Below are 13,631 nucleotides of genomic sequence, written 5' to 3' on the forward strand. Positions count from 1 at the left end.
GCCGCCGCCGGCCAGCACACGCTTGGCGCCGGCGGCTATGCGCGCGCCTACCGGAGGCCAGGCAGCGCCTGGCGGCGGCCAGGCAGCGCCTGACGCCGGCCAGGCAGCGCCTGCACGCAGGCAACCCACGCCGGCAAGCAGCCCCGCGACGCCGATAGAGAGAGATCAGAGCCAAGAGGGCTTACCAAACGAAAACCTTCCACCGCCGATCGTCGGAGATCACGCCGTCGCCGGTCAGAGATGCGGCCGAAATCCTGGAAATCGCAGCTGGAAAGGGGAACGGGGGAGAGAGGGGAAAGAAATGAGGGAAGGGAAAAAGAATCGGGTAGAAGATTAGATCTAGGGTTTTTAGGAACAAACATTTTTTGTTCCCAATTTCGTCCCTAAAATTGGGACGAATCCATGGATTCGTCCCAAATTTTGGGACAAATACTGGATTCGTCCCAAAATCTGGGACGAATTCAGAAATTTGTCCCAGAATTTAATTTTTTTTAAATAAAAGAGGAACAAAATCAAAATGAATAAATACGGACCTAGAGACATCGGAATTTGATGAAACAAGTTTCTATGTGCTCGTATCATTATCCTGATGGTAAATATATCAATAAAAATATTTTTTTACCAAATAGATATATTTTTGGAATTTTTTAATCCCAAATTGACCTAATTGGGAGTTAAAAATTCAAATCGCTTAAAATATTAATTAAAAATTATGGATGAAGACGTATTTACGATCATCTCAACGATACGGACGCATAGAAACTTGTTTCATCAAATTTCGATGTCTCTAGGTCCATATTTAGGCCTTAGGTGTTTGATTTTATTTATTTAAAATTATTTTCAGTTTTGGGACGAATCCTGGATTCGTCCCAAAATTTTATTTATTAAAAAATAAAAAAACAAACTTGGACGCCTTAAATACGGACCTAGAGACATCGGAATTTGATGAAACAAGTTTCTATGTGTTCGTATCATTATCCTGATCGTAAATCTATCAATAAAAATATTTTTTACCAAATATATATATTTTTGGAATTTTTTAATCCCAAATTGACCTAATTGGGTGTTAAAAATTCAAATCGCTTAAAATATTAATTAAAAATTGTGGAAGATGTGGTATTTACGATCACCTCAATGATACGGACGCATAGAAACTTGTTTCATTAAATTCTGATGTCTCTAGGTCCATATTTAAGTTTTCGGACACTAATTTATAATTATTCACTACAAACACCTTTTTTGTTAGTATCAACCTATATATGTTTTAAAAAATATATACCTAGAGACATCGGAATTTGATGAAACAAGTTTCTATGTGATCGTATCAATATCCTGATTGTAAATCTATCAATAAAAATATTTTTTTACCAAATAGATATATTTTTGGAATTTTTTAATCCCAAATTGACCTAATTGGGTGTTAAAAATTCAAATCGCTTAAAACATTAACTAAAAATTATGGATGATGATGTATTTATGATCAGCTCAATAATACGGACGCATAGAAACTTGTTTCATCAAATTCCGATGTCTCTAGGTCCATATTTAGGCCTTAGGTGTTTGATTTTATTTATTTAAACTTATTTTCAGTTTTGGGACGAATCCAGGAATTTGTCCCAAAGTTTGGGACGAATCCAGAGATTCGTCCCAAAATTTTATTTATTAAAAAATAAAAAAACAAACTTGGACGCCTTAAATACGGACCTAGAGACATCGGAATTTGATGAAACAAGTTTCTATGTGTTCGTATCATTATCCTAATCGTAAATCTATCAATAAAAATATTTTTTACCAAATATATATATTTTTGGAATTTTTTAATCCCAAATTGACCTAATTGGGTGTTAAAAATTCAAATCGCTTAAAATATTAATTTAAAATTGTGGAAGATGATGTATTTACGATCACCTCAATGATACGGACGCATAGAAACTTGTTTCATCAAATTCCGATGTCTCTAGGTCCATATTTAAGTTTTCGGACACTAATTTACAATTATTCACTACAAACACCTTTTTTGTTAGTATAAACCTATATATGTTTTAAAAAATATATACCTAGAGACATCGGAATTTGATGAAACAAGTTTCTATGTGATCGTATCAATATCCTGATCGTAAATCTATCAATAAAAATATTTTTTACCAAATAGATATATTTTTGGAATTTTTTAATCCCAAATTGACCTAATTGGGTGTTAAAAATTCAAATCGCTTAAAATATTAATTAAAAATTATGGATGATGATATATTTACGATCAGCTCAATAATACGGACGCATAGAAACTTGTTTCATCAAATTCCGATGTCTCTAGGTCCATATTTAGGCCTTAGGTGTTTGATTTTATTTATTTAAAATTATTTTCAGTTTTGGGACGAATCCTGGATTCGTCCCAAAATTTGGGACGAATCCAGGAATTTGTCCCAAAGTTTGGGACGAATCCAGAGATTAATCCCAAAATTTTATTTATTAAAAAATAAAAAAACAAACTTGGACGCCTTAAATACGGACCTAGAGACATCGGAATTTGATGAAACAAGTTTATATGTGTTCGTATCCTTATCCTGATCGTAAATCTATCAATAAAAATATTTTTTACCAAATATATATATTTGGAATTTTTTAATCCCAAATTGACCTAATTGGGTGTTAAAAATTCAAATCGCTTAAAATATTAATTAAAAATTGTGGAAGATGATGTATTTACGATCACCTCAATGATACGGACGCATAGAAACTTGTTTCATCAAATTCCGATGTCTCTAGGTCCATATTTAAGTTTTCGGACACTAATTTACAATTATTCACTACAAACACCTTTTTTGTTAGTATCAACCTATATATATTTTAAAAAATATATACCTAGAGACATCGGAATTTGATGAAACAAGTTTCTATGTGATCGTATCATTATCTTGATCGTATATCTATCAATAAAAATATTTTTTACCAAATAGATATATTTTTGGAATTTTTTAATCCCAAATTGACCTAATTGGGTGTTAAAAATTCAAATCACTTAAAATATTAATTAAAAATTATGGATGATGATGTATTTACGATCATCTCAATGATACAGATGCATAGAAACTTGTTTCATCAAATTCCGATGTCTTTAGGTCCATATTTAGGCCTTAGGTGTTTGATTTTATTTATTTAAAATTATTTTCAGTTTTGGGACGAATCCTGGATTCGTCCCAAAATTTGGGACGAATCCAGGAATTCATCCCAAAGTTTGGGACGAATCTCTGGATTCGTCCCAAAATTTTATTTATTAAAAAATAAAAAAACAAACTTGGACGCCTTAAATACGGACCTAGAAACATCGGAATTTGATGAAACAAGTTTCTATGTGCTCGTACCATTATCCTGATCGTAAATCTATCAATAAAAATATTTTTTACCAAATATATATATTGTTGGAATTTTTTAATCACAAATTGACCTAATTGGGTGTTAAAAATTCAAATCGCTTAAAATATTAATTAAAAATTATGGATGATGATGTATTTACGATCATCTCAATAATACGGACGCATAGAAACTTGTTTCATCAAATTCCGATGTCTCTAGGTCCATATTTAAGCCTTAGGTGTTTGATTTTATTTATTTAAAATTATTTTCAGTTTTGGGATGAATCCTGGATTCGTCCCAAAATTTTATTTATTAAAAAATAAAAAAACAAACTTGGACGCCTTAAATACGGACCTAGAGACATCAGAATTTGATGAAACAAGTTTCAATGTATTCGTATCATTATCCTGATTGTAAATCTATCAATAAAAATATTTTTTACCAAATATATATATTTTTGGAATTTTTTAATCCCAAATTGACCTAATTGGGTGTTAAAAATTCAAATCGCTGAAAATATTAATTAAAAATTATGGAAGATGATGTATTTATGATCAGCTCAATGATACAGACGCATAGAAACTTGTTTCATCAAATTCCGATGTCTCTAGGTCTATATTTAAGCTTTCAGACACTAATTTACAATTATTCACTACAAACACTTTTTTTGTTTGTATCAACGTATATATGTTTTAAAAAATATATACCTAGAGACATCGGAATTTGATGAAACAAGTTTCTATGTTTTCGTATCATTATCCTGATCGTAAATCTATCAATAAAAATATTTTTTACCAAATAGATATATTTTTTGAATTTTTTAATCCCAAATTGACCTAATTGGGTGTTAAAAATTCAATTCGCTTAAAATATTAATTAAAAATTATGGATGATGATGTATTTACGATCATCTCAATGATACGGACGCATATAAACTTGTTTCATCTAATTCCGATGTCTCTAGGTCTATATTTAAGCTTTCAGACACTAATTTACAATTATTCACTACAAACACCTTTTTTGTTTGTATCAACGTATATATGTTTTAAAAAATATATACCTAGAGACATCGGAATTTAATGAAATAAGTTTCTATGTGATCGTATCATTATCCTGATCGTAAATCTATCAATAAAAATATTTTTTACCAAATAGATATATTTTTGGAATTTTTTAATCCCAAATTGACCTAATTGGGTGTTAAAAATTCAAATCGCTTAAAATATTAATTAAAAATTATGGATGATGATGTATTTACGATCAGCTCAATGATACGGACGCATAGAAACTTGTTTCATCAAATTCCGATGTCTCTAGGTCCATATTTAGGCCATAGGTGTTTGATTTTATTTATTTAAAATTATTTTCAATTTTGGGACGAATCCAGAGATTCGTCCCAAAATTTTATTTATTAAAAAATAAAAAAACAAACTTGGACGCCTTAAATACGGACCTAGAGACATCGGAATTTGATGAAACAAGTTTCTATGTGTTCGTATCATTATCCTGATCGTAAATCTATCAATAAAAATATTTTTTACCAAATATATATATTTTTGGAATTTTTTAATCCCAAATTGACCTAATTGGGAGTTAAAAATTCAAATCGCTGAAAATATTAATTAAAAATTATGGAAGATGATGTATTTACGATCAGCTCAATGATACGGACGCATAGAAACTTGTTTCATCAAATTTCGATGTCTCTATGTCCATTTTTAAGTTTTCAGACACTAATTTACAATTATTCACTACAAACACCTTTTTTGTTAGTATCTACCTATATATGTTTTAAAAAATATATACCTAAAGACATCAAAATTTGATGAAACAAGTTTTTATGTGTTCGTATCATTATCCTGATCGTAAATCTATCAATAAAAATATTTTTTACCAAATATATATATTTTTGGAATTTTTTAATCCCAAATTGACCTAATTGGGTGTTAAAAATTCAAATCGCTGAAAATATTAATTAAAAATTATGGAAGATGATGTATTTACGATCACCTCAATGATACGGACGCATAGAAACTTGTTTCATCAAATTCCGATATCTCTAGGTCCATATTTATTTTTTCGGACACTAATTTACAATTATTCACTACAAACACCTTTTTTATTAGTATCAACCTATATATGTTTTAAAAAATATATACCTAGAGACATCGGAATTTGATGAAACAAGTTTCTATGTGATCGTATCATTATCCTTATCGTAAATCTATCAATAAAAATATTTTTTACCAAATAGATATATTTTTGGAATTTTTTAATCACAAATTGACCTAATTGGGTGTTAAAAATGCAAATCGCTTAAAATATTAATTAAAAATTATGGATTATGACGTATTTTGAATCAGCTCAACGAAACGGACGCATAGGAACTTGTTTTATCAAATTCCGATGTCTCTAGGTCCATATTTAGGCCTTAGGTGTTTGATTTTATTTATTTAAAATTATTTTCAGTTTTGGGACGAATCCTGGATTCGTCCCAAAATTTGGGACGAATCCAGGAATTCGTCCCAAAGTTTGGGACGAATCTCTGGATTTGTCCCAAATTTTGGGACGAATCCAGAGATTCGTCCCAAAATTTTATTTATTAAAAAATAAAAAAACAAACTTGGACACCTTAAATACGGACCTAGAGACATCGGAATTTGATGAAATAAGTTTCTATATGTTCGTATCATTATCCTGATCATAAATCTATCAATAAAAATATTTTTTACCAAATATATCTATTTTTGGAATTTTTTAATCCCAAATTGACCTAATTGGTTGTTAAAAATTCAAATCGATTAAAATATTAATTAAAAATTGTGGAAGATGATGTATTTACGATCTCCTCAATGATACGGACGCATAGAAACTTGTTTCATCAAATTCCGATGTCTCTAGGTCCATATTTAAGTTTTCGGACACTAATTTACAATTATTCACTACAAACACCTTTTTTTGTTAGTATCAACCTATATATGTTTTAAAAAATATATACCTAGAGACATCGGAATTTGATGAAACAAGTTTCTATGTGATCGTATCAATATCCTGATCGTAAATCTATCAATAAAAATATTTTTTACCAAATAGATATATTTTTGGAATTTTTTAATCCCAAATTGACCTAATTGGATGTTAAAAATTCAAATCGCTTAAAATATTAATTAAAAATTGTGGAAGATGATGTATTTACGATCACCTCAATGATACGGACGCATAGAAACTTGTTTCATCAAATTCCGATGTCTTTAGGTCCATATTTAGGCCTTAGGTGTTTGATTTTATTTATTTAAAATTATTTTCAGTTTTGGGACGAATCCTGGATTCGTCCCAAAATTTTATTTATTAAAAAATAAAAAAACAAACTTGGACGCCTTAAATACGGACCTAGAGACATCGGAATTTGATGAAACAAGTTTCTATGTGTTCGTATCATTATCCTGATTGTAAATCTATCAATAAAATATTTTTTACCAAATATATATATTTTTGGAATTTTTTAATCCCAAATTGACCTAATTGGGTGTTAAAAATTCAAATCGCTGAAAATATTAATTAAAAATTATGGAAGATGATGTATTTACAATCAGCTCAATGATACAGACGCATAGAAACTTGTTTCATCAAATTCCGATGTCTCTAGGTCTATATTTAAGCTTTCGGACACTAATTTACAATTATTCACAACAAACACTTTTTTTGTTTGTATCAACGTATATATGTTTTATAAAATATATACCTAGAGACATCAGAATTTGATGAAACAAGTTTCTATGTTTTTGTATCATTATCCTGATCGTAAATCTATCAATAAAAATATTTTTTACCAAATAGATATATTTTTGGAATTTTTTAATCCCAAATTGACCTAATTGGGTGTTAAAAATTCAAATCGCTAAAAATATTAATTAAAAATTATGGATGATGACGTATTTACGATCAGCTCAATGATACGGACGCATAGAAACTTGTTTCATCAAATTCCGATGTCTCTAGGTCTATATTTAAGCTTTCGGACACTAATTTACAATTATTCACTACAAACACCTTTTTTGTTTGTATCAACGTATATATGTTTTAAAAAATATATACCTAGAGACATCGGAATTTGATGAAACAAGTTTCTATGTGATCGTATCATTATCCTGATCGTAAATCTATCAATAAAAATATTTTTTACCAAATAGATATATTTTTGGAATTTTTTAATCCCAAATTGACCTAATTGGGTGTTAAAAATTCAAATCGCTTAAAATATTAATTAAAAATTATGGATGATGACGTATTTACGATCAGCTCAATGATACGGACGCATAGAAACTTGTTTCATCAAATTTCGATGTCTCTAGGTCCATATTTAGGCCTTAGGTGTTTGATTTTATTTATTTAAAATTATTTTCAATTTTGGGACGAATCCAGGAATTCGTCCCAAAGTTTGGGACGAATCTCTGGATTCGTCCCAAATTTTGGGACGAATCCAGAGATTCATCCCAAAATTTTATTTATTAAAAAATAAAAAAACAAACTTGGACTCCTTAAATACGGACCTAGAGACATCGGAATTTGATGAAACAAGTTTCTATGTGTTCGTATCATTATCCTGATCGTAAATCTATCAATAAAAATATTTTTTACCAAATATATATATTTTTGGAATTTTTTAATCCCAAATTGACCTAATTGGGAGTTAAAAATTCAAATCGCTGAAAATATTAATTAAAAATTATGGAAGATGATGTATTTACGATCAGCTCAATGATACGGACGCATAGAAACTTGTTTCATCAAATTTCGATGTCTCTATGTCCATATTTAAGTTTTCAGACACTAATTTATAATTATTCACTACAAACACCTTTTTTGTTAGTATCAACCTATATATGTTTTAAAAAATATATACCTAGAGACATCGAAATTTGATGAAACAAGTTTTTATGTGTTCGTATCATTATCCTGATCGTAAATCTATCAATAAAAATATTTTTTACCAAATATATATATTTTTGGAATTTTTTAATCCCAAATTGACCTAATTGGGTGTTAAAAATTCAAATCGCTGAAAATATTAATTAAAAATTATGGAAGATGATGTATTTACGATCACCTCAATGATACGGACGCATAAAAACTTGTTTCATCAAATTCCGATGTCTCTAGGTCCATATTTATGTTTTCGGACACTAATTTACAATTATTCACTACAAACACCTTGTTTATTAGTATCAACCTATATATGTTTTAAAAAATATATACCTAGAGACATCGGAATTTGATGAAACAAGTTTCTATGTGATCGTATCATTATCCTGATCGTAAATCTATCAATAAAAATATTTTTTACCAAATAGATATATTTTTGGAATTTTTTAATCCCAAATTGACCTAATTGGGTGTTAAAAATGCAAATCGCTTAAAATATTAATTAAAAATTATGGATGATGACGTATTTATGATCTACTCAATGATACGGATGCATAGAAACTTGTTTCATCAAATTCCGATGTCTCTAAGTCCATATTTAGGCCTTAGGTGTTTGATTTTATTTATTTAAAATTATTTTCAGTTTTGGGACGAATCCTGGATTCGTCCCAAAATTTGGGACGAATCCAAGAATTCGTCCCAAAGTTTGGGACGAATCTCTGGATTCGTCCCAACTTTTGGGACGAATCCAGAGATTCGTCCCAAAATTTTATTTATTATAAAATAAAAAAAAAACTTGGACGCCTTAAATACGGACCTAGAAACATCGGAATTTGATGAAACAAGTTTCTATGTGCTCGTATCATTATCCTGATCGTAAATCTATCAATAAAATTTTTTTTTACCAAATATATATATTGTTGGAATTTTTTAATCACAAATTGACCTAATTGGGTGTTAAAAATTCAAATCGCTTAAAATATTAATTAAAAATTATGGATTATGACGTATTTTGGATCAGCTCAATGATACGGACGCATAGAAACTTGTTTTATCAAATTCCGATGTCTCTAGGTCCTTATTTAGGCCTTAGGTGTTTGATTTTATTTATTTAAAAATATTTTCAGATTTGGGACGAATCCTGGATTCGTCCCAGAATTTGGGACAAATCCTGGATTCGTCCCAAAATTTGGGACGAATTCTCGATTTGTTCCCAAATCTGGGACGAATCCAGGATTTGTCCCTAAATTTGGGACGAATTTTTAATTCGTTCCTGATTTGGGGACAAATTTAGCAACGAATTTTTTTTATGTTGCAAGCTTGAAACGAATTTTTTTTGTTGCAAGTTTTGTTGGTTATTTGGGTCGAAATTTATTTTCGACCCTAAATTTGTCCCAATTTTGGGACGAATTATTTTCGTTCCAAACTTTTGTCCCTAAAGTTATGTTTTTTTGTAGTGTGATAAATTTAACTAAACTCGAGTAGATTCGAGTTTGAGTTTTGATGTTTGGACGATATATGGGACAATATGTGAGAAGTCATGAAGGACCAGATACTTAACTGGGAAAGTCATACATGCGGTGAGGCAAGGTTACCGGACACTTGGTAGGCAAGTCCTAACAAGTTATGGTTGACCGGATATTGAGCATGGGAACCCTAAACTTGGATTAAGTAAGTTAAGGTTAGGAAATTAATTGGGGCAATCGATTAGCCCTAAGTTAATTGATTAGTTAATCGATTAGGAGGTTTTTACGAGAACACAGAAATGACCCGAATCAATTGGTCAATCAATTGGGTTGAGCCTAATCGATTAAACCAATCGATTAGGACTAGGAAATTTGGGAAGAGGAATCTGTTGGTGCAACCTTAGGTCAAGGTTGACCTGGTTGACCCGACTCGAGGTGACTTGACTCGAGTTGTATTTTGATGTTTGACTTGGAAGATTGTCGGTGCAACCTTAGGTCAAGGTTGACCTAGTTGAGTTGCATGTCGATGTTTGACGAGAAGAGAGTTGTATTCTTGATGTTTGACAAGAATAGGTGTTTGGGAGATTGTAGGTGCAATCTTAGGTCAAGGTTGACCTGGTTGACCTGATTCGCGAAAAGTCCAAGTATGGAGACTTGGCACTGGAAAAGTCCAAGTACGGAGACTTGGCACAGGGAAAAGTCCAAGCAGGTAGCTTGGCACGCGGAAAGTCCTGGTGAGTGAAGCCAGGCAGTGAGAAAGTCCTAACTGGGATGTTAGGCAGCGTGGAAGTCCTGGTGAGTGAAGCCGGGCAAGGGAAAATCCAGATGGATCAGGGATGATCGGACTTCTGGTGTTGGAAAGTCCAAGTAGGTCAAGGGAGTGATCGGATACTTGGCACGAAGAGGAAAATCCAGATGGATCAGGGATGATCGGACATCTGGTGTAGTCTAAGTGGGTCAAAGAGATTGACCGGACACTTAGCGGGGAGTGCTAGCAGGTCAAGGGAGTGACCGGATGCTAGGCATGATGTACCAACAGGTCAAGGTTGACCGGATGTTAGTGTGGAAGCCTTAGGTTTAGGGCTGAGAAGTTTGGATCGGGCTGCAGATCGATCCAATGATACATGGGTCATCTGATCGGTCTGGTGACCGATCAGTGACCGATCAGTATGCTACTGATGGTTATCTGATCGGTCTGGAGACCGATCAGAAGGAGATCAGTGGCAAACTAGCAGAGAAGAGAAGCCTGATCGGTCTACGGACCGATCAGAAGGTTCCCTGATCGGTCTGTGGACCGATCAGGATGTTCCCTGATCGGTCCATGGACCGATCAGGGACGGAACAGAAGCGAAGGCTTCTTCCCTGATCGGTCTGCAGACCGATCAGGATGTTGCCTGATCGGTCCACAGACCGATCAGGGTTCTAGCCGTTGTGACGCAACGGCTAGTTTCTTCGCTGTTTCTTCTTCGCAGGTATAAGAAGACGAGGGCATCTTCTGTGCAATCTCTCTCTTTCTTTTTCCCTGCTAGAACTTCTGTTCTTCTGCTGCTGAAGCTTCTGCTTCAACTGAGCTTTGATTGAGCTCGCCTCCGAAGCTTCGCGTGAGCTTCCAGTCGTCGACCAGCTGCTGCGTTTGGGTTGTGAAGTTGCTGCTTCACCTCCAGTCGATAAGAAAGCAAGCAATTGGTAGAGTGTTATTGTATTTCATATTGTACTGCTTTTCTTACTGTTCTTGTACTCTTTGTTTGCTGTTGCAAACGTTTGTGGCGAGGTTTCTCCACCCACAAGGAGTATATTGTATTAGCCGGTTCTCCGGGGACTCATCCACCGACGGATTGACTGGACTCGTCCACCTTACGGACACGCCGAGGAGTAGGAGCCCTAATCTCCGAACCTCGTTACATCCTTGTGTTAAGGTTTGGTTTTCTTCTCTGTCGTTTCTTTGTATTTTCCGCTGCGCTAACACGTTTTGTAGAAAGAAACGACGATTTGGGGTCGGCTATTCACACCCCCCCTCTCTAGCCGAGTACGAACGATCCCAACAAGTGGTATCAGAGCGAGGCCGCTCTTCGACGGATTCACACCCGTGGGAGCACAAGCTAGAGATGGATCAATTTGGAGAAGACATCACCATTCCACCCTTCTACAACGACAACTTCGCATATTGGAAGGTAAGGATGATGTATTTTCTTAGGACTAATATGTGGAACTGGTTTTGTGTACAAGAAGGGTTTACTCCTCCAATGGATAAAGAAGGAGAGCCTCTAGAGAAGAACAAGTGGACGAAGGAACAAGTCCACCAATCCACGATCAACAATGAGGTAACTAAAACAATTGAATTTTCATTACCTACTAATGTTTTGTGTAAGATAGGTAAATACAACAATGCCAAGGAGTTGTGGGATAACTTGGCCAAGTACCATGAGGAGAGCTCCACTTCAAGCCATGAAGAGGAGCCTAGTGAGCCAAGTAGCTCACATCATGGAGGGAGCGAATTGGGAGTTGAGGGCTACTCAACATCCAAGGAAGAAGAGGAGGAGAGTTCCTCTTGTTCAAGTTCGGAGCAAGAAGAAGAAGCTTCTACCTCCGGGAGGGATGAAGAAGAGAGCATCCATCCATCCTCAACCCTAGGTAACTCAAACACTTTAAGTTCAAGTAAATTGCATATAATGTGTTTTGAGTGTAGGGAATTTGGACATTACAAGAGTAAATGTCCAAAGAAGACTAAGAAGACTCCACCGGCACCAAAGGTCAAGGAAGCCGGAGTCCCGACATGCAAGAGCAAGAAGCACGTGGTGTGCTTCCAATGCAAGCAACGGGGACACTATAGGAGTCAATGTCCAAGGGGGAGGCACCCTCACGAGGACAAGAGGACAAACACGTGTAAAGGGGGAGCTAAGGCAAACCCTAAGGTAACCTTTAAAGCCCATTCTTGCAATTCTAGTAGGATGCATGCTAGTAGTCTTATTGCCATTGTCAATAATGATAAGCATGTTAACACTAGAAATCGATACATGTGTTTAGGAGTCAAGCATGCTAGCCTAGATAAGAACAATTCTAGAAATGCTAACCCTAGAATTAACTCATCTAAGGCTAAGGAAAATCTAGATAGAAATCCCAAATCATCTAGACACATGCCTAGGAATACCTCAAAGAAAAATGATAAATCAAAACTTGAGGTATTAGAGAAAGAAAATCAAGTCTTGAGGTCAAGACTTGACTCTCTAGAAAAGGCTCTTAAGGATTTGACTCTAGGGTCTAGGGGTCAAAAACCCAAGTCCAAGGACAAGAAAGGTTTGGGTCACAAACCTAAGTCTCAATTGGTCAAGCCCACTTATCATAATGTTTCATTCGATTATGGAACAAAACCTAGGGCTAGGAAGACCATTACCAAGGTCACAAGGGGAGTCACCCCTATAGTTGACCTTAACGAGACCCAAATGACCAAGGCTTTAAAGCCTAAGAGGGTCATTAGGAGGGTTGCTAGGGAAGTTATCCCTAGTGAATATTTAGTGAACCCAATGAGCTCTAATAGGTATTGGGTTCCTAGGAGCATCTTCTCTACCCCATAGATGTGTTAGAGAGTGTCAACTCCAATAAGAAGGGTAGTTAACCCAACTTTGAGGAAATTGACACTCAAGGAGCATTTTCAAGGTTTTGTGAACCTTTGAAAATGAAATGGAACTATCATTTACTCCTTGGAAGAGTAAAATGTGTCATTATGGAAAAGAATGATTTTAATTGGCACAATTTGGGAAAATCTAGAGAACTCTCGAGGAAAAATGAAACATGCCAAGTTTTGAGGATAAATTTGATCTTTAAGTGGCATGAATTAATCTAGAGTTCAAGAAGTGTCAAAATTAGGATTTTGGCATTTTAGGGCAATCA

The sequence above is a fragment of the Zingiber officinale genome, chromosome 10B, assembly GCF_018446385.1.
Source record: "Zingiber officinale cultivar Zhangliang chromosome 10B, Zo_v1.1, whole genome shotgun sequence".
NCBI lineage: Eukaryota > Viridiplantae > Streptophyta > Magnoliopsida > Zingiberales > Zingiberaceae > Zingiber > Zingiber officinale.